The 18,396-nt window shown below is 49.9% G+C and overlaps 1 protein-coding gene across 1 annotated transcript in view; it reads right to left on the bottom strand.

Moving 5' to 3' along the window:
* Positions 1-5,653, bottom strand: part of LOC122386330 (furin-like protease 2) — a 41,876-nt gene extending 36,223 nt beyond the window's left edge. Inside the window, exon 1 of the mRNA XM_043375428.1 lies at positions 5,509-5,653. The gene's annotated coding sequence lies outside the window, so the exon portion shown is untranslated. The remainder of the gene's footprint in view (positions 1-5,508) is intronic.
* Between the last annotated feature and the right edge of the window lie 12,743 nt (positions 5,654-18,396).

Raw genomic sequence — 18,396 nt, 5'->3', positions numbered from 1 at the left:
TGCGTTTATGCTAATCATCGGGATGTTCCTGCACAAGCAGACTTGGGCGCCATAACAGTTATTCTTATCGACATCATTATGCAAACATCCGAATAGCTGGGAGGGCTTGCACGCGTTTGCAGATGGAAGTTGAGAATCCAAACCGCCGCGAGTTCGCGGGCTACCCGCCGGATGCTTGTACAATGTACATACCAAATTCTGCGAACAGCCAAGCTTGAGCGACGTGCCAAGATGCCGCTAGGTATCGGATTCAGCAATCCGCCTCCTCAGCTGCCCGCTGTCTAAACACCGTAGCTCCAAAATACATGGTCGAAATGATAAGAGGGACTTTATATAACTGAATCCGGTTTTTTGCAGCTTTGTGAAAAAAGAATGCAGATAACGACTTAATTCTACAATGCAGGCAGCAATCTGTTCACCGTTGCGTACACACGTTTGCCGGCACGTGAGCTGGAGATACGGGATCGCCTTAGCGACGTGTTCGTGCCGTGTTCTCAGGGTCGAGCCGCGTCTGACCGAGCCCTGACGGAGGGCCGCCTCTAGGTCAGTGTCGCTCATTGCCCGGAGAGCTTGGCCCCCTCCGGGTCAGTGTCGCTCTGCGCTCGGAGAGCTTGGCCCCCTCTGGGTCAGCTTCGCTCCGAGCTCGGTCTGAATGCCAGGCCGACACCGGGTCACACTCGCCCGTGTGCACCGGGTCACAGTCGCCCGTGTGCACGTCTCGTGAGGGCTTTCACTTTCTCACCACCGGCGGCAGCGTGCAGCGGCTGCAGGTCGGGCTCGGCACGGCGCGACGGCCGCGGTGTCTACGGGAGCTGACCGCGACTGGCGGCGGTTCGCGTGCCGAGCCGGTCTGACACGGGGATGTGTCCGAGCTAATGGGTTGTTAGCCGGCGTGTGGGTCGGACAAGGCCGTCTAGGGATGCGCTGAGTGGTGCTCCCTGAGCCGCTGTCTCGGGTTGGCGCGGCGCCGCTCTCGTTTCAGCGGCCCTTCGCCGGATGTTGTGAATACGGCGCCGTCCGACCCGCGCGTCAATTAGACGGTGGGCGTGAGAGCCGCCGCGGCCTCGGCTGTTTTTACCAGAGACGGGGGAACGCGACCCTCGCGCTGACCGTGATTCCGTGACGTCTCGGTCAGGGGCGGTCAGGTGGCGCACCGCCCCGCCCCCAGTCACGGAGCACGGGCCCACCTGCCCCCCCCCCCCGTCCCCCGTCCCCGTCACGGCTGGCCGCCCGCGCCGGCCCGAGGCCATGGGCGAGTGGTGAGCGCCGGCCGCGTCAGCCCGCCAGGAAGCCGACAGTCAGCGACCATCGGCGAAACGAAACCAAACGAGCCGAGAGAACACGACCGAAAAACTGACCTTGGGCCGCGCCGGTGTGGCGCCGGCGGGTCAGCGTTTCGTGTCGCGCGCGCGCGAGAGAGGCGGCGGCTGGGGGCGGGGTGAGGAAACCGGCCCCCGCTCGTGGGAAGGTTACGGCACACAGGACCGGCACTGGTGGCTGCTCGCGGAGACAGCACCGACAGCCGGACCGGTAAAATCAGCTGGCCGGACCGCACCGGGCCGCCCTGCAACGCCTCGCACTTAATTCGGAGACAGCCAGCAAATGGGCTGTGCTGCAAGTGTGTCCTTGACGACTTTTCACTCAACTGTCAGCCTTTTAGAGGCATTGTTAGGAATAACGTATAAAGCATTACGACCCAGGTGAGTTCCCACATTTGTGTCGGGTCAGTATTGTCCAAGAATGACCATTCAGATATCGTTCGTTTACATTTGCCTCTTACTAGCTGTCCACTTCCATCCGCGACGGCTTGCCTGCTAAAAGTCGCCTTAAACCGGGCAGTATAGTCGACTACAGAATGATGTTCCACTTTTCACAGGCAATTATTTGCCTGGAGTGGTAGGCTGTGCCGCATCGCACGGGCTGAGTTCACAAATTATAGCTTTGTCCCAATGCTCACAATCGACACGCTTAATTGCGTGATAAACGGCACAACTTAGCGCTCCGGTCAACTGATAGCTTCTGAGGAGTGGAACATCATTCTGTAGTCAACTATACATCACTCCAACACGTCACACTAAACATCACGAATGGCGTCACCGGAGCAGAACATGGGGTCGGTGGGGTCACGCATCACCGCAGAGTGACGTCACGGTCATTTCCCCACCGCCGGCGGTCACGGTCTCGTCACGATGTTCGTCGGCGCACCGGAACCGCTCCAGGTTCACCCCGTGACCCCGCTCCCCGTGACACGGCGACTGAACCACTCCGGGCAGCGCGACCTCGCCCAGACTCCCGGAACGGCCACTCCAGCGACAAAGACATGTGACTCAGAGATTCCAAATAGCGCCACTCCAGGGATTTGAGGAAACGTGCAGCTCTGGCACGAGTGAACCGAGGACTCTCGAGAACCGAGGCTGAGTCTCAGAGCATCCACCTCTGATTCTGTGACGGCTTTGACTCCAAGAATAATTCCTCGGGGGGACTCTGGCGAGCTCCCGTCGCTGCAGGTCGCGATCCCGTGCAGTCCGCGATCCCTGCGGATTGGCGCGGCCCGGCTCCGTCCGCCCGGTCAGCCGCCAAGCGGACGCTCACCGGCCGTTGCGTCACGAAGGTCCGGATCGGGGCCGGTCGCCCAACAGGTAAACGAGGCCCTTGAAAGTCGCCGCGACGGGTGCTGCTCGCTGCTCACTGGCATAGAATTCACTGCGGGCCGCAGGTTGGTTCAATGGGGCTCAATGGGATCCTGAACGGTAAAAATAGGCACAATATGACCTTCAATATCGCCATCGGTGACCATTGGTTCCGTGCGAATACGTGCCGTCTCATTTTGCTAAATGTGCTTTATGTGATCCAATATCACGAAGTACGGCTCAATGCAGCTTAGCGTGAGCAATGAACATGCGCGTTTCAACGTGGCCCTATTAACTCAAATGAGTCCTCCATAGCGTTTTGTATTACTTTAGTATGGCTGCAGGCAGGCCAGCTGGCTCCGACGGATGGTAAGCTGACGGCTGACGACGGATCGCGCAGGGTGACGCCGCTCAGTCCCCGACCGAAGCGATGGTGTAGGAAAAGGCTCTGCGGTGTGCATTATCCTCCCTGGTGGCTCAGACACCGGTTATAGCGGTGCCCACGGTTCGTCGCAAGGTCATCTCAGGCTCAAAAGAAACGATATATACCATTCGAAAGCTGGCGGTGAGCTGAATCCAAAAACGTAATTTTTATCAAAATCGATCGATGGCCTTTTTTGAAAATTGCGTTTTTGTAAAAACTTTATAATCTTTTATTCAACGGGCTGTCCCGGACATTCTTGAAAACATAAACATATATTTTTTAGTTCCAGTGAAAGCTGAACGCCTAAAGAACAACATTTAGCGAAGCAATATTTCCTAACATTAATATGTGTCTCCCACAGCCGACGATAAGGCGCAATCACACAGCGCAGTGCCACGATGGACCAAAGTCAGCCACACAGAAGCGTGAAATGACCCTTATCGACTCGCAGACCCGGCGCTCTCGGCCCGCCTGACCGGCCACGGAAAGAACGTTCGGCTCTCGTTCTACTAAACAAATGTCATATTTGTCACTTTAAAGGGACCCTCCCACCTTCAAAAAAGTTTATGAATTGGCATGAAAGTGATGTCGCTCGGTTCAGAAAGAGCAAAAACGAATATCTACCAAATTTCACCGAAAAATATTCACCGGTTTTCAAGATATTAAACTTTTACTTTTGTTTACTTTTTAGGGATCTCCGCTGTTTCTAGCGACTTTATTTTAGAAATGCGGCGTTTGCGGCAGATGTTGCGCGCAAATAGCATATACCACCGCGTGCTACAAAACGTTTTAGTCAAACATTTAAAAATCGTTAGATATCTGCGCTGACGTCACACATTCAGAGGGGTATTCCTAAGCATTAGCCCCTCTGAATCAAAATGCTGCAATTTTGAAATTCAATATTTCCGATTTAAGGCATTTCTCGATGTTGTGAGTGCCGAAACCGGTAATTGTGAGCCAGGGACCCCATTTTGGCTATCTCAACTCAAATCTAATGTTAAGGTGGGAGGGTCCCTTTAACTGTCCACATCGCTATTAAAGATATTCAGGATACCTGTGAAGAAAATTCATTGTTCTGTCATCTTCACATCATGCATTAATTTGCATTTTTCCATGTCTACTTTGCTCAATTGAGCTTGGTATCATGCCCATATAAGGAAAATTGGCCGCGCTGAAATGTCAGAGGTTGCACCGGCCTCAGCTCGGGTGGAGTGGGGGTAGCGCCCGGTGGGGCAGGGTAACCTTTGACCGGTCGCACGGCCGAGCAGCTGTCACCAGTACAGCCTCTGACAGTGAAACCCCGCTCACTTCCCCTGCGCGGGCACTGAGCGCAGCTGGGTGGAACAAAACATGTACAAGAAAAATGTAAAATAAAGCATGTTGTAAATCAAGCAGAACAATGAATTTTCTTCACAGGTATCCTGAATAACTTTAATAGCGATGTGGACAGTTAAACTGACAAATATGACATTTGTTTAATAGAACGAGAGCCGAACGTTCTTTCCGTGGCCGGTCAGGCGGGCCGAGAGCGCCGGGTCTGCGAGTCGATAAGGGCCATTTCACGCTTCTGTGTGGCTGACTTTGGTCCATCGTGACACTGAGCTGTGTAATTGCGCCTTATTGTCGGCTGTGGGAGACGCATATTAATCGTTGGAAACATTGCTCTGCTGGATATTGTTCTTTTGGCATTCAGCTTTCACTGGAACTCAAAAATATATGTTTATATTTTCAAGAATGTCTGGGACAGCCCGTTGAATAAAAAATTATTACGTTTTTACAAAAACGCAATTTTCAAAAAAGGCCATCGATCGATTTTGATAAAAAATACATTTTTGGATTCAGCTCACCTTCAGCTTTCGAATGGTATATACCGTTTCTTTTGAGCCTGAGATGACCTTCCGACGAACCGTGCATGCCTGGCCTTGTGGTGCCCAGCCGACCATTTTTCGCCATCAAAAGGTCATGAAGACGAGCTACTGCTGTTATCTTACCACAGACCTTGCATAGGCGTCTTACAGCTGATTAGGCTATAGTGCCAGCTGGCTATGAGTATAACTATAAGAATAGCTGAATATCTGATCCAGTGCAATATGATGGACAACCGGGCGAAGGCAATTTATGCTTGCACAATGCACAATTACATTTGGGTACTTCTATTTATTACATATGCTTGCCAGCCGTCATCAATAAACAGTAGCTTCTGCAAGCTTCTACTGTGCTGGTTGTAATTATCAACTCTGATGACCATTAGACAAGTGAGCCACCCCGGCTCCGGACTTTGTTTGGAAACATAACACCAGTCAACGCCTGCACAACTATTATGGTTTCACCCTCTGGTGTTACAACCTCTGATCTCTGGAGCCTGAACAGTAAACACTGCCTCGCCATCAGCCGCTATAAACACTGGCTGACCGGCGCCTCTCCCTCTCCCTCTCTCTCTCTCTCTCTACTCACCGTCAGCTGTGAGACCGCCGGCTGGTGAAACGCCGTGTGCGGCGCAGAGTGGCGCGCCTGGGACGGGTGCGGCGCGGCGGCGCGGAGTGCGGCACTGAGCGACCGGAGCGCGGCGCGGCTCCGAACCGACTGACCGCCGCCGCTGCACGCCACTTTCATCCACAGCCGGCGGCAAGGTCGGCGGCCGGCGGCGGGCCGAGCGCGCACCGCGCAGACCGCCCCAGCGCTCAGCTCAGCTCAGCTCAGCTCAGCTCAGCTCAGATCCCCGCCGAGCTCAGAAAACCGCCAACGGGCTCAGCTCAGTGTCAACTGTCAACTGAGCTCGATGCAGCGTCCATCAAGTGCAGCTCAGCTCAGCTCAGCGCCCACCGGGCTCAGCTCAGCGCCGCCAGAGCTCAGCGTTCTCTGCTATGTTCAGCGCCTTTCAAGCTCAGTCCAGCTCAGCGCCCACCGAGCTCAGCTCAGCTTAGCTCAGCGCCCTCAGCTCCACAACTGTCGAGCTCAACTCAGCGCCGAACGAGCTCAGATCAGCACCGACTGCGCTCAGTCCAGACGGGCAGAGCCGCCCGAACCCACTCGGTCCTAACTGAGCTGAACTCAGCGCTACATGAGGCTCATTGAGCTGAGTTCAGGGTCTCTCAGCTGGGCTGGGTTCTGCTCAGAGCTCTCAAGGTTCATTCGACTAAGCTCAGGGCTGCTTGGCTGTTATGAAGCTGCGTTCAAATTTCATTGCCGAGCTAGAGCTTCGCGGCAGTGAAATTAGGCTGCCCGATAGGGCTAAGCAACGCTGCCGCCAGCTTAAATTTCCGACAGCAAAGGCCACTTCAAATAATTAAAAATGGACGCCATTTAATTGCGTCCCAGAAAAGCTATTTCTGGCACCTAAAAGCTGACTCGCCCCAAAATTGGTCCTCAGCACCTATTTGGTGGATACCAGCACCAATCATGGAAAATTACCTTAATTAGCTGTTTCTGGCACCTATTCATCGGTACGCCTTACTCTTTTTTCTGAATCTGGCACCTAAATGCTGAGCGTAGCACCAATCTAGTAGAAAAATGAACTACTGGCTGGTAGAATCATGTTGTTCTGGTATAATGACCCCTGGAGTCTAGCCTAAAGGTTGCCAGTGCAGCTACACTCTAAGACAGCCCCGTAGTGATCTCAGCATTGTATATGACGTTTAAGTAAGCAAATAATATTGATTTGTTTGAAAAAACAATGTCATTTAAATATTTTAAATTATTTATTTGCAATGCTTAAAGGGAAACATTTTTGTGAGTAATTGTCTCGATTTTGACCATTACAACGGGTATTGTATTTTTTGACGTCATCAAATAGCTCCAAAAAAGAAATGTAATGTTTTCATTCCGTTCAAGGCCGCTGAAGAAACGCGGGATCTTGCGTGGGACATTGTCCGTTGTTTGCCGCGCAGAGTTGTGCCGTGGTTGTGCCTTTTTCATCCGTTTCTTACTTATGTGTGCATGAAGCTTTGATTTTGTTTTTGGTTATTGTGTGGCCGGTCAGTCAAACGCCCCTGTAGAAACCGGATGCTGCGTTTGATCGAGATGGAGTCAGACGATGATTGCAGAAAGCTAATAATATTGAAAAGAGGGCCGGTTGCGTGGCATGTCTGTTCAGAGTTGACATTTTGCTTTACTCCAGTTTATGACCTGAGAGCCTGGCTGGAAGTGACGGATCCAAACTTTTCACGTTAAAATGGCTGAGGGTGCAATAATCTCTACATAGCGGGCTGGTATAGGAGCGTCTTGCTATGCTGCACCATAGCTGGCTAGTGATTCTCTTTTGGTTAGAAATGGCATTAATCATTATCTCCACTGGCGAAAATGGCACTTGACATCACCGAAGGCAACGTTCATGTTTGTTAGGATACATAAAATCAGGAAGATTACGCGAATTAGGTAGGCAAACGTGGAATAAAATAGGTGCTGGATGTTTTGGTTTTGGTGCTGAATCAGCAAACAGCAAATACGGAGTTCAACTAGACGATCTGGCAACTTTAGGCTGTGTGGAAGCAATTAGGTGCCAGATTCAGATATTAGGGTCAAATAAGCATTTTGGGGCTGATCAGCAATTAGGTGCCAGAAACAGCTTTTTAGGGACCAGAAACAAATATTCCCCATTAAAAATTACATGTCGAGGTTAACCTCAGTGGCCAGCAAAAGCTACTTGGAAGGTTCAAGGTTAATACGAGTACATACTAACTACTAAGAGCATCTGCATTTCAGTGAGCAATAACTGCATTATTAACGATAACTACTACACTGTCCAGAAAATTGTACCAGAGCAAAAGAATGAGCAAAATCAATGAAATCCTTCAATGCATATATGCTTATATTGCCTTTTCGACCTAATTCTATTGCCGCTCAGAAAAAAAGATGCAATTCACGAGTCCTCGGTGTCATTCGGTGCACGTCGGAAGCAGCCGCGACGCTGGTTTTTATCCCATTCACCGCCGCTGATATTTGTAGTTGCAGTTTGGTCTGTGCTCGATTAAGTCCCGCTTTGTACAGGCCGACCTTTCTTTCCTACTCAACGTGTATCGCAGTAGGATCGACTGTCCCTACCTGTTGGCAGTCTTTGGCCTAGCAGTCCCCAACAGACGCTCTCGACAGACAGGGCTGTTCCATGTACCGTTCGGTCGTGTGAATACTGTGAAGTCAGGGTTCACTGTCCGTATCCCTGCACTTTGTAATCGCTTCTTGCAGCATACACCCACTGCTGACATGTTGGCATCATCGGGTTCCGTTTTATCGGACATCCGAGAGTTTGCTCGCTCTCAGGGGACGTACATGTAATGTGCAGTATTCATTGTAATGTGCAATGTGCATGTGCTGCGTCACCTATTTTAATCGTGACTGCCACTGTAAATGGGCTGCAAGGCCTGTAGTCGGCTATTACAAATACAAGAATACAAGAATACAAGAATACAAGTCAATGCCAGCATTAGTGTCTCGGACGGTTGCGGACTGTAGTACGAGCATGCCTGAGTAGTGGAGGCGTGGTCGCTCCGGGAATAAATATCGAGCGTGGGAGTCCCATTCCGGCGACCTCGCGCCATAACATGTCATTTACGTGGTTTCACGCCCCCGGCCAGCGACGTGAAATACCCCAGAAACGCTATTGTTCCAGATCATCAAAGCGATAGTTGTAGCGACTAGCGAATGTGCCCACCAGCTGGGCTGTTCAGGCTTCACTCATTTGTCACACTTGGTCGAACTGGTCATTCGAGAGACGCGGGCTATTCACACGTCTATTACGAATGAATGACACGGTGTGAAGTTGACCGGCATTCCGACGCGGTCTACGCCGACAGTCCATGCACCGGGCCAAGTCGACTCATTTTGGATTGACCAATTGGGAATATGCAAATGGCCTTTTAGCTAGCGTGTTAGGCTGAAACAAATAAATATCACTGTGGAATGTAAATTCCTTAAACAAAAGTGCCTTTGCATTTATCTCGGCAATCCATTTTAGATAGACATGCAGGGTATGATACGGTTGTACCCGGTACCGTGACAAGAAAGGTGACTTTAGTTTCTGACTCTTCTCGGGCTTAATCTTAACCCTCGCATGTGTGCGGCGTTTGCCAGCTTCTAATGTGTAGGTAGGGGGGGGGGGCCGGTTGGACCCCCCCTTGCCGTTTGGCTCCTGATTGAGCTAGAGCTTCGCGGAAAAAACGAGCGTGTTGCCCGTGACGAGAGGAAGCCGATGATACCCGATTTTAAGGTCCTAGGTCATTGGTTGACCTTCCAGGTTAGGTCAATGACCCAAAGTCGGGAAAATCGGGACCTGTTAGAAAGTCGTTAAGTGTGGCTGCTAAGAGGTTTTTCGCGGTGCTGATCACGAATATGGTGTTAGTTTTGATCACAGATGATGTCTTTAAGCATTTAGACCAGGTCGGGTCAGGTCAGGTCAGGTCAACCAGTAGAGGTCGTGACGGGTATTCGTAGTACGTGTCAACCGCCTCTAGCAGCTTCGTAACATGTTACGAAGGCACCAGAACTACTTCGTAAATGTTCAAACTTCAAATAGTTTCTAAATTCGAATTCAGCTCCAGCCTAGAAACATGTATAGCTCGAAAAAGTGAACCGAGGTCACCAAAGGTCAATGACCTGACCTGACCTTCCGGTGACCTTGACATCCACCTAAATGCATGCGAGCAACATCAAATCACATGTTTGAACGTTTGAAACCACGAGAAGCTTGCTGAAACGCGCGACTTATGTGAGCCGATATACGCCGAATCGCGATTCCGGCCAAACATGGGTTCGAGAAATAGGTCACAGGTCAAAGGTCACTCGGGTCAGGGTCATGAAATTTTTAGAGTAGTTGTAAAATTGATCAACTCGAGGGTACTGAAAGTTTCGTCGCGATCGGCCGCTTTTTACGCGAGTTATTCGCGAAAAACCTTGGGGAGGTCCATCCGACCCCCCCCCCCCCTACACATGCGTGGGTTAAATAGAGGCACCCTGGCCTGCTCGTGCACTACCGGAACAAGGTAACTTTTAAAATGTCGCGCTGTTGGAGGGATTAGCTGCCCGAAGAGCGCCGTTGCTACGGCGGGACGGAGAGTCCGCTGTGACGCAGCTGTTCACACGAAAACGAGTGGAAATTTACCGCGAAAGTCTCAAATGAGACACGTTTCCTTTGAACTACACACGAAGATAATTATATCGCCACAGGAAGCCGCTGTGATTTGCCCTTTTAGTTACTATTTTCAATTGTACTTACTTTAGCATGGTAGGGGCATACGCATTGAAGTGAGCATAGCGTAAAAGCTGTGAAGTGCTCGCTCATGCACAGCAATCCTAAGCACAGTCCCCTCACACTGAATCGGAGAAATGAAAGTAACTGAAGCTGAGAAGGCATTTTTTCGACTAAACCGGGAATAACTCGAAGGAAAACTGTTATCAGTCGCTCGGAAACCAATAGGTACTATAAAAGTGTGTGATGTATGCTCCCCATACGAGTGGGACCATCAAAATATTAAAATAGAATCATGATAAATATAATACATAATTTCTGTATGCCTGTCTGTCTACCTGTCTGTCTGTTTGTCTGTCTGTCTGTCTGTCTGTCTGTCTGTCTGTCTGTCTGTCTGTCTGTCTGTCTGTCTGTCTGTCTGTCTGTCTGTCTGTCTGTCTGTCTGTCTGTCTGTCTGTGACTCTCTCTCTCTCTCTCTCTCTCTCTCTCTCTCTCTCTCTCTCTCTCTCTCTCTCTCTCTCTCTCTCTCTCTCTCTCTCCCTCCCTCTCCTTCTTTGTGCCTCCCGATATTCCCCAACATTTTCTCATCTCACCCCTTTTCTTTCTTTATTTTTTGTTCATTAGGTATATGACATCTCTTTACTGCATTTCTTCTCCTTTTTCCGTGAAAAATACGCTCTGCTGATAAACTAGCAAACGATAGACAGCAACGGATAAAGACTAAGTAGTACGATCCTGGAATCAATCCACTTTATCTTATCGGCCTGCAGAACCCTTGTCTGTAGGTAAGTACCTACTTACGACCGAACAATAAGTTATCAGCATACTCACTTATCGCATTGGTAAATACCGGCAGGGGGTGGAGGACCTCTCCTACGCAAGCAGACGTCGAGCCGGGCCAGAAGTTACGTGAGGTCACATAAGCTCTGTGTCACCTTCCACGGGCCTCAGAGGGTACTTGTGCTGCGGCTAATCACTTGCAGGCTGTGTATATTGTGATAGGTACCTATGCAGGTACATACATTTTCATTTTCATTTCATTTTCATTTCATTTCATTTTCAACAGAAAAAGACAAAATATGAACGTGAAACAAATAGGATTGGTGCAAAAGCGTAATGCTTAAATCATACTTAAGTACTTAAATAGCAGGAAAGAAAATTATAAATCAATAAAAATATGAATAAAATATAAACCAGAAATAAACCGAAATTAAAAAGATAGTGAGGACGTGTCAACCCTCTCTCCTTTATAATGTGTCAATATCATTATAGCATAAATATGTTTTTTAATGATGGGTGAAAAAGTCGCCATCATGAAAACATTTACCATGATTAATGTTCCCAAACAAGCTATAACAAAGTAAGTACAAAAGACTGCACCTGATTTGCCTGATAACCCTTGCCGTTTACAAGTTCATAAATTTGCGAAGAGGGTGATTAAAAACGCGCGATCTGCAGGACTGATTCGATTATATACTTCTAAGCTAGCCCTGTAAGGCATTAGCTCATCAACGAATTCAAAATGAATGGCAAATGTGTGCGATGTTAGTACTCGTATGACCGATAGATTTTAGGTGAGGTTGGGTGTTTTTCAGTGTTAAACAGCCTGCACTTCAACTACATATTTGTGGGCTGTAACCTAATTTCGTCCGGTCGGAAACCGCCCCGACGTCCAAAAGTCCGACCACTTGTCAGAGCTTCAAACCGACCCCGTCTTACCTCTGCTGTGTTTGGGTGAGCGGGTTCTCATAGCGCATAGCTGATATTCTAAGATAGAGTAATTACGTACCGGTTCGATTTGTGACGAAGATGCTGGCCGTGACCATTGGGGCACTGGGGCACTTGGTCGGTGCCTTTTTATCACCACGGGTCAGTGTCAACCGCCAATACACATATACTCGCGTACACATAACACAGGGCCGGTAAAGCGTTCTGCTGATGGAGACCGGAACACAGCGGGGTTGTAAATGCACGCCGGGAGTGCGCTGATGGCATTTGTCAAGACGGACGACTGTTTTCGAAGCATGGACGCACAGCACCTTTTGAGAATGAAGGTCTCTCGGTCGGTGTCCTTGGTGAAGCCTGGCGTTTACATAAGAAATGTTTAGCCCATAAGCCGCGGAAGAGTTTTACGGGAAGTTGTTCAGCCACTTCATGAAAAGCCATTATTCTACTTGAATTCTGGAAAACGGAAATGTAGGTAGGGGAAGGTGGGGTAAGACGGCCCAGCGGGGCAAGACGGACCACCAGCCCTCCCGGCTGAACCGCTGCTGGCATCTACTGCTTTATGCACTCACTATGTTTGTTTTCCTTCGTGACAATGGCCACCTTGAGCTCATGCTGCTAGGATGCATAGCTTTTGAGTTTTGAGTTATTGAGAAAAATGTTGTTTTTTGTCAAACCGATCTAATATAAGAGGTCTACGGGTGATTCAATTACGGCGCCTTTCTTGCATGATTAGTTTTATTTTGCACTTAACTGTGAAGAACAAAGTTATAAACTTGGTTATAGTCACACTTTAGGAAAGGCAAGGTTTTGCAATGTTGGGCTATTTGACATATACGTCATGATAATGACAGAATTTAGATTTGGGGCAAGACGGACCACTGTGGTCCATCGTACCCTGTGGTGGTCCATTGTACCCTGCATATGGAAAGTTATTTTCCAAAACATTGACACAAGTTTAAGTAAGCTAATTTTTCAGGAAGGAGTCTTTGTTGCATGTGAGCCATGCATGCAAGTGCTCAGTTAGCATGCATTCATGCCAAACGACAATCAACACACATGTTCCCAGCTTTTAGCTGCACTTCCATCACACATGAGTAAAGAATAAAGGCTCATTTTGTTATTTTACCATTCTGGTTACTTTTTCTTACAAGAGTAGGTACAGAGCAGAAGTGTAACACACATGAACCACTGCTGAGTGGTCCGTCTTACCCTACGTTTTTTCTTGTCTGACTTTTTGACATGTCCCTCTTTATGAGCATCCACCACCTAGATGTCTTTAATTTGAAATTTAGTCTTTACACATATCAACAGAGGAAGGATTGAGCATTCCGAAGACTATAAATAATATGAATTACGAGAGCAGTGTAGCAAGAAATGCGGGCTCAAACCTTAGCTGGTCCGTCTTACCCCACCTTCCCCTATGGCTCGAAAACATGGCCAAAAACAATTTCTCGTGATTTTGAAAAGGTATGAAAGCGAAAATGTACGTACATTTTCATAGGATAGGACTTTAATCAATTTGTAATATTTTCGAGCTTTTTGAATTTCTTTACAAACAACAATTCTGCCCTTCCTGAGAAACTGTGTCCATTTTCCACGTAGGTATCGTCATCGTGTCCTCGTGTTTTTAAATCTGAGCAACACAGACCTATAGTACGATTTAATCGGTCAAACATGCTCACATAAAGCTTTAAAATTACACAGCGAATGTATGCTAGTCTAAACTCTGGACAACCAATAATCCTTCCAAACGACGGGATAAACCTCACAATCAGAACAGTAAAAAATTACGTAGCTGTACGTCTTAACTCCTCTGTGGATTGTGGAACAAAGAACGGGCATGTTATCCGAGGCGCTCCTGTGTTCTGATGACAGGTGCATTTGAAGGTGCGGCCTGAGCCGACATAGGCCGCTCCTACACTACCGTGGCGACATCCGCTGTATTGACCGATCGACTAGGGGCGGTGGGGTTACATTTACCAGTCCGTGGTCACGAGCCATCGGACCCATGACACTCCCTATTTGTGGCCTGACGCCATCAGAGCCTATACCCTATACATTACCTATACAAGACAGCCCTCCTTGCTTTCCCCGGATCTACCGAAAGTCTCCCGCAGTTCGACCGCTAAGACGTTTTAATCGGACGTCCCCATCCACCGCCCGCATCCGTGCTGTCATTAGTATTTAGTGGATTTGTGACGTCAGCAAATTTGTTAACATCATCAGACTCAATCACAGGGGAACGAACGAATCTCCCCGGATTATCGATGGTCATATACAATGCAACTTATCACAATGAATAATTTCAAAGCTCCGAAGATTCACCTTCGATAAAATTAATGGCTTGTGACTTTTCTTATTTCGTCTTTATTGTATCCGCGCAAATTAAACCCATACACACGATGGTCAGTCCATGCCCATGGAGTCCGTGTTAGTCCCACTCCCAGCACCACACGACCCACCCTCCGCCCTCTCTGAGCACGTGCGGACGTCGGGAACAGGCGTCGCCGCTACCTTATTACCGGGCCGGTGGCTATTTCTCGCAGGCGGCGCGGCGGCCCGCGGTGACAGCCGCCGGCCGGCCGAACCGACTTATCGCCGACTACTAGTGACAGTCAGCGGTGACGGTTGGCAGTGACAGTAGTTCATTGTGCTGGGCGGTGCCTAGTAATACGCCGCACGCGAGTGTGATATCATCTTGCGTTAGGATGGTCTGACCTATTGGGGCATTGATGGCGATTTGGAGGTTGTGAAGAGTTTTCGTCAAGAGTGAAGTGAATGAAAGTAATCTGGATTATTGGGTGATGTGTTGAGCGCGTTTGCTTAGAAAATATATCAATTCGCTACAAGCTATTTCGGCTATTAACGTAAAATGGCAGGTTTACAAATTAAGGATTTCTTGCAGCCGTTTGACGGATCCGGCGATGTAGTGCAGTGGCTAACGAAAGTAGATGTTGTTGCGAAGCTACGTAAAATCAAGAATGTCGCAGAAGTTATTCCTCTTTTCCTTGAGGGTGCTGCCTTCGCTGTGTATAACGAGATGGCAGAGGAAGAAAAAGTAAACGCAGAGTGCGTCCGTCAAGCACTGACTGTCGCGTTTGCGACCAACCCCTTCCGTGCCTATGAGGAGATGTGCAGGCGAGTGTGGCGGGATGAACCGGTAGATGTGTACCTGACGGACCTCCGGCGGCTGGCGCGTCTGGCTGGAGTAACTTCCGATATTCTTTTGCTGCGTGCGTTCGTCGTGGGTCTCCCAGCAGCTGTATCAAGAGAGCTGCGTGCACTGCCAGGCGTGGAAAGGATGCCGCTCTCCGATGTTGTGGAGCGCGCTCGCTGTCTGGTGGGAGAGCTTGTCGAGCGGCCTGTGGTGACCTCTGCGGCTGCAGTGGCACGCAGAGGCGCCCCGCTTAAAGGAGCGGTTCGATGCTACGGTTGTGGGGGTCCCCATTTTCTACGGTTTTGCAATGCTGCTGTGAAGACACCACTGTGTTGCTGGAACTGCGGGTGCGAGGGCCACTTGGCCAGAGACTGCCGTGTGGGAAACGACGCAGGGAGAGCTGGTGCGCCGGCAGCTCCCCCGCAGCAGGGTTAAAGGCGTTGCCGATTGTTCCAGTGGCTGTCAATGGAAAAGAGTTCCAGGCACTTCTAGACACAGGCTGCTCTCGAACTGTAATCGCCGTGTGGACAAGTGGGGCTCTTCGGCGTGGAGGACAAGAGATAGTGACTGTTGATGGTAGTCGAATTACCTGTGCTGGAACAGCGTCAGTCACGTTGAAGGTCTGCGGGACTGTGATAACAGCAGATTGTGTGGTGGTGAATCAGCTGCTCAAAGGTGTAGACGTGGTGCTGGGTATAGATGTGTTGACTCGGTTGGGTGGAGTCAAAATCGATGGTGACGGAGTAAAGCTGGCATGTGGAGCTGACAGCAAAAGAGACGCACACAATGAGGAGATCGCAGCAGTCGGGAGAGGCGTGGAAGCTGCGGCTGCGTCATCAGTGACTGCTGAAGGCAAAGATGATGCCGACAACAGTAGCGCTTGTGAGGGAAGGAGACAATCACCCGGAAGAGACGAGATATCTGGGGCTACACCGTCGATGGTTGTTGAAGATCAGGATTTTAGCGCCTCTTTCGACGGTTGTAAATGGACCGTGAGCTGGAAGTGGAAAGATCGCGCACCAGAATTGGCCAACACAGTAGAAATATACCAGAGCACCTTGAATGAGGAAACAGAAGAAAAGTTTGAAGAGGAAATCCAGAAGTGGATTGAGGCGGGCTGGCTACAGCTTCAAGAAGGCGAGCCTACTGGTGGCGTGATACCGCTGATGGCGGTCATGCAAGAGAACAAAAAGAAGGTGCGCCCAGTGTTCGACTTCAGGGAGTTGAATGAATTTGTTGAAAATCATACGAGCGGGGACATTGCAGTGTGTGACGAAAGCATCCGAAAATGGAGACAGATTCCTGAACCAGTACGCACACTGGATTTGAAATCAGCATACCTCCAGATTCATGTAGACTCTTCTCTGTGGAAGTACCAGCAGGTCAGGTTCAAAGGGAAGACATATGTTCTCACGCGCCTAGGTTTTGGCCTGAACTGTTCTCCTCGAATCATGTCGAAGATCTTGAGTGAGGTGCTAGCACAGGACAGTTCAGTGCAGAGCGGGACAGATCACTTCATGGATGACATCATCGTGCAAGAGAATATAGTCACCGCAGACCAAGTGGCGGCTCATCTGCAAAAATACGGTCTCGAGACAAAACCACCAGAGGCGCTGGACGGCGGACGTGTGCTGGGTCTCCAGCTGAACCGTGACAGCCAGGAGGGTCTTCAGTTCAGCAGAGGCAATGAGATCCCTGTCATGGACGCATCTGTCAAGCTAACACGCAGAAAACTGTTCTCGATCTGTGGTCGCCTCACCGGTCACTATCCGGTCTGCGGGTGGCTCCGAGTGGCGTGCAGCTACATCAAGAGGAGAAGCGAGGGTGTGCGATGGGAGGACGATGTCGGAATGGATGTGCGTCTGATGACAGAAGAGCTTCTTGAGAAGGTTCAGGAGCATGACCCTGTGCGAGGCCCATGGCTGGTGAAAAATGAAGCAAAGCACGGCCGCGTTTGGTGTGATGCGAGTAGCCTGGCGATGGGGGTCGCATTGGAAATCAATGGAGCCATTGTAGAAGACGCAGCCTGGCTGAGGAAAACAACAGACTACAATCACATAAACATCGCCGAACTAGATGCAGCAGTGCGTGGTGTGAATCTAAGTCTAAAGTGGGGACTGCAGTCGGTAGAAGTCATCACTGACTCCGTGACGGTTAAGCGGTGGCTGTCTTCAGCGTTGGAAGGAAACTGCAGGATAAAAGTCGCAGGGATGTCGGAACTGCTGGTCAGACGTCGCCTGGGTCTCTTCAAGGAGTTGGTGGATTCGTATTCGCTGCTGGTGACAATTCAGCTGGTAGAATCCAAGAAAAACAGAGCTGACATCCTCACGAGAGTGAGCAAGCGATGGCTGGGCGGAGAAAAGGACAAAGACGTGTGCGCGGCTAATGTCGAACTGCTACACGCGGAACACCATTTCGGAGTGGACAAGACGCTCTATCTGGGGTCCTGTTCATGAACCCCGGCGGTCGCTGCGGCCGCTGCGGTCGCTGCGGCCAGCCGGGTTGTTACGTCACAAAAAGGGGCGGGGCTCATGTAGTATGACGAATGTATGACGTCATCTTGCTGCGGCCGCTGCGATCTCTGCGGCCGCAATCCAGCGACCGCCGAGCCTCAAGAAAACTAATTGCACTGAACTTGGCGCACTGAAGTCAAATAGGCGCAAGCCGTGTTGTCATGGAGACGATTTTGTAAACAAATTATCTTCCGGTGTGCTTCAGTTGTAAACAATTGTCTGAAACTATTTCGACAGCAGACGCTGTTCATGGAACGCTGCTGCGGTCGAGTGAGTGATGACGTTTCAAAAATGGGCGGAGCTTAGAGCCTGCGGCCGGCCGCAGCGGCCGCAGACTTCATGAACAGGGCCTGGGACAGCTGGTAGATCCTGAGCTGACGAGGGCAGAAGTTGAGCAATGTGTGCAGCGATGCGCCCCATGTCAGTTCAGTCCATCGACCCATCACCAGTCACTCATGAGGGTGGAAGTCTAGCTGTCACAGACAACTGGTCACGTCTGGCAGTGGACACGACCCACTTCGGAAACCGCTGCTACATTACAGTAGTAGACTGCGGTCCAAGTAGACATGCGATTTGGAGGAAAATTCGATCAGAAAACGCAGAAGATGTGGCCACTGTGTTAGAGGAATTGTTCAGGGAACGAGGTCCGGTGGATGAACTTCTGTGTGACAACAGCACCACGTTCCGCTCTTACAAGCTAGCGGAACTGTGCCGCCAGTGGAACATCCGACAGAGATTCCGAGCAGCATATCGTCCATCTGGCA

This window comes from Amphibalanus amphitrite, unplaced genomic scaffold (assembly GCF_019059575.1).
Source record: "Amphibalanus amphitrite isolate SeventyFive unplaced genomic scaffold, NRLGWU_Aamphi_draft 000247F_arrow, whole genome shotgun sequence".
NCBI classification, from domain to species: domain Eukaryota; kingdom Metazoa; phylum Arthropoda; class Thecostraca; order Balanomorpha; family Balanidae; genus Amphibalanus; species Amphibalanus amphitrite.
The sequence above is the reverse complement of the archived record's forward strand: the minus strand, read 5'-3'. Positions and strand labels throughout refer to the sequence as shown.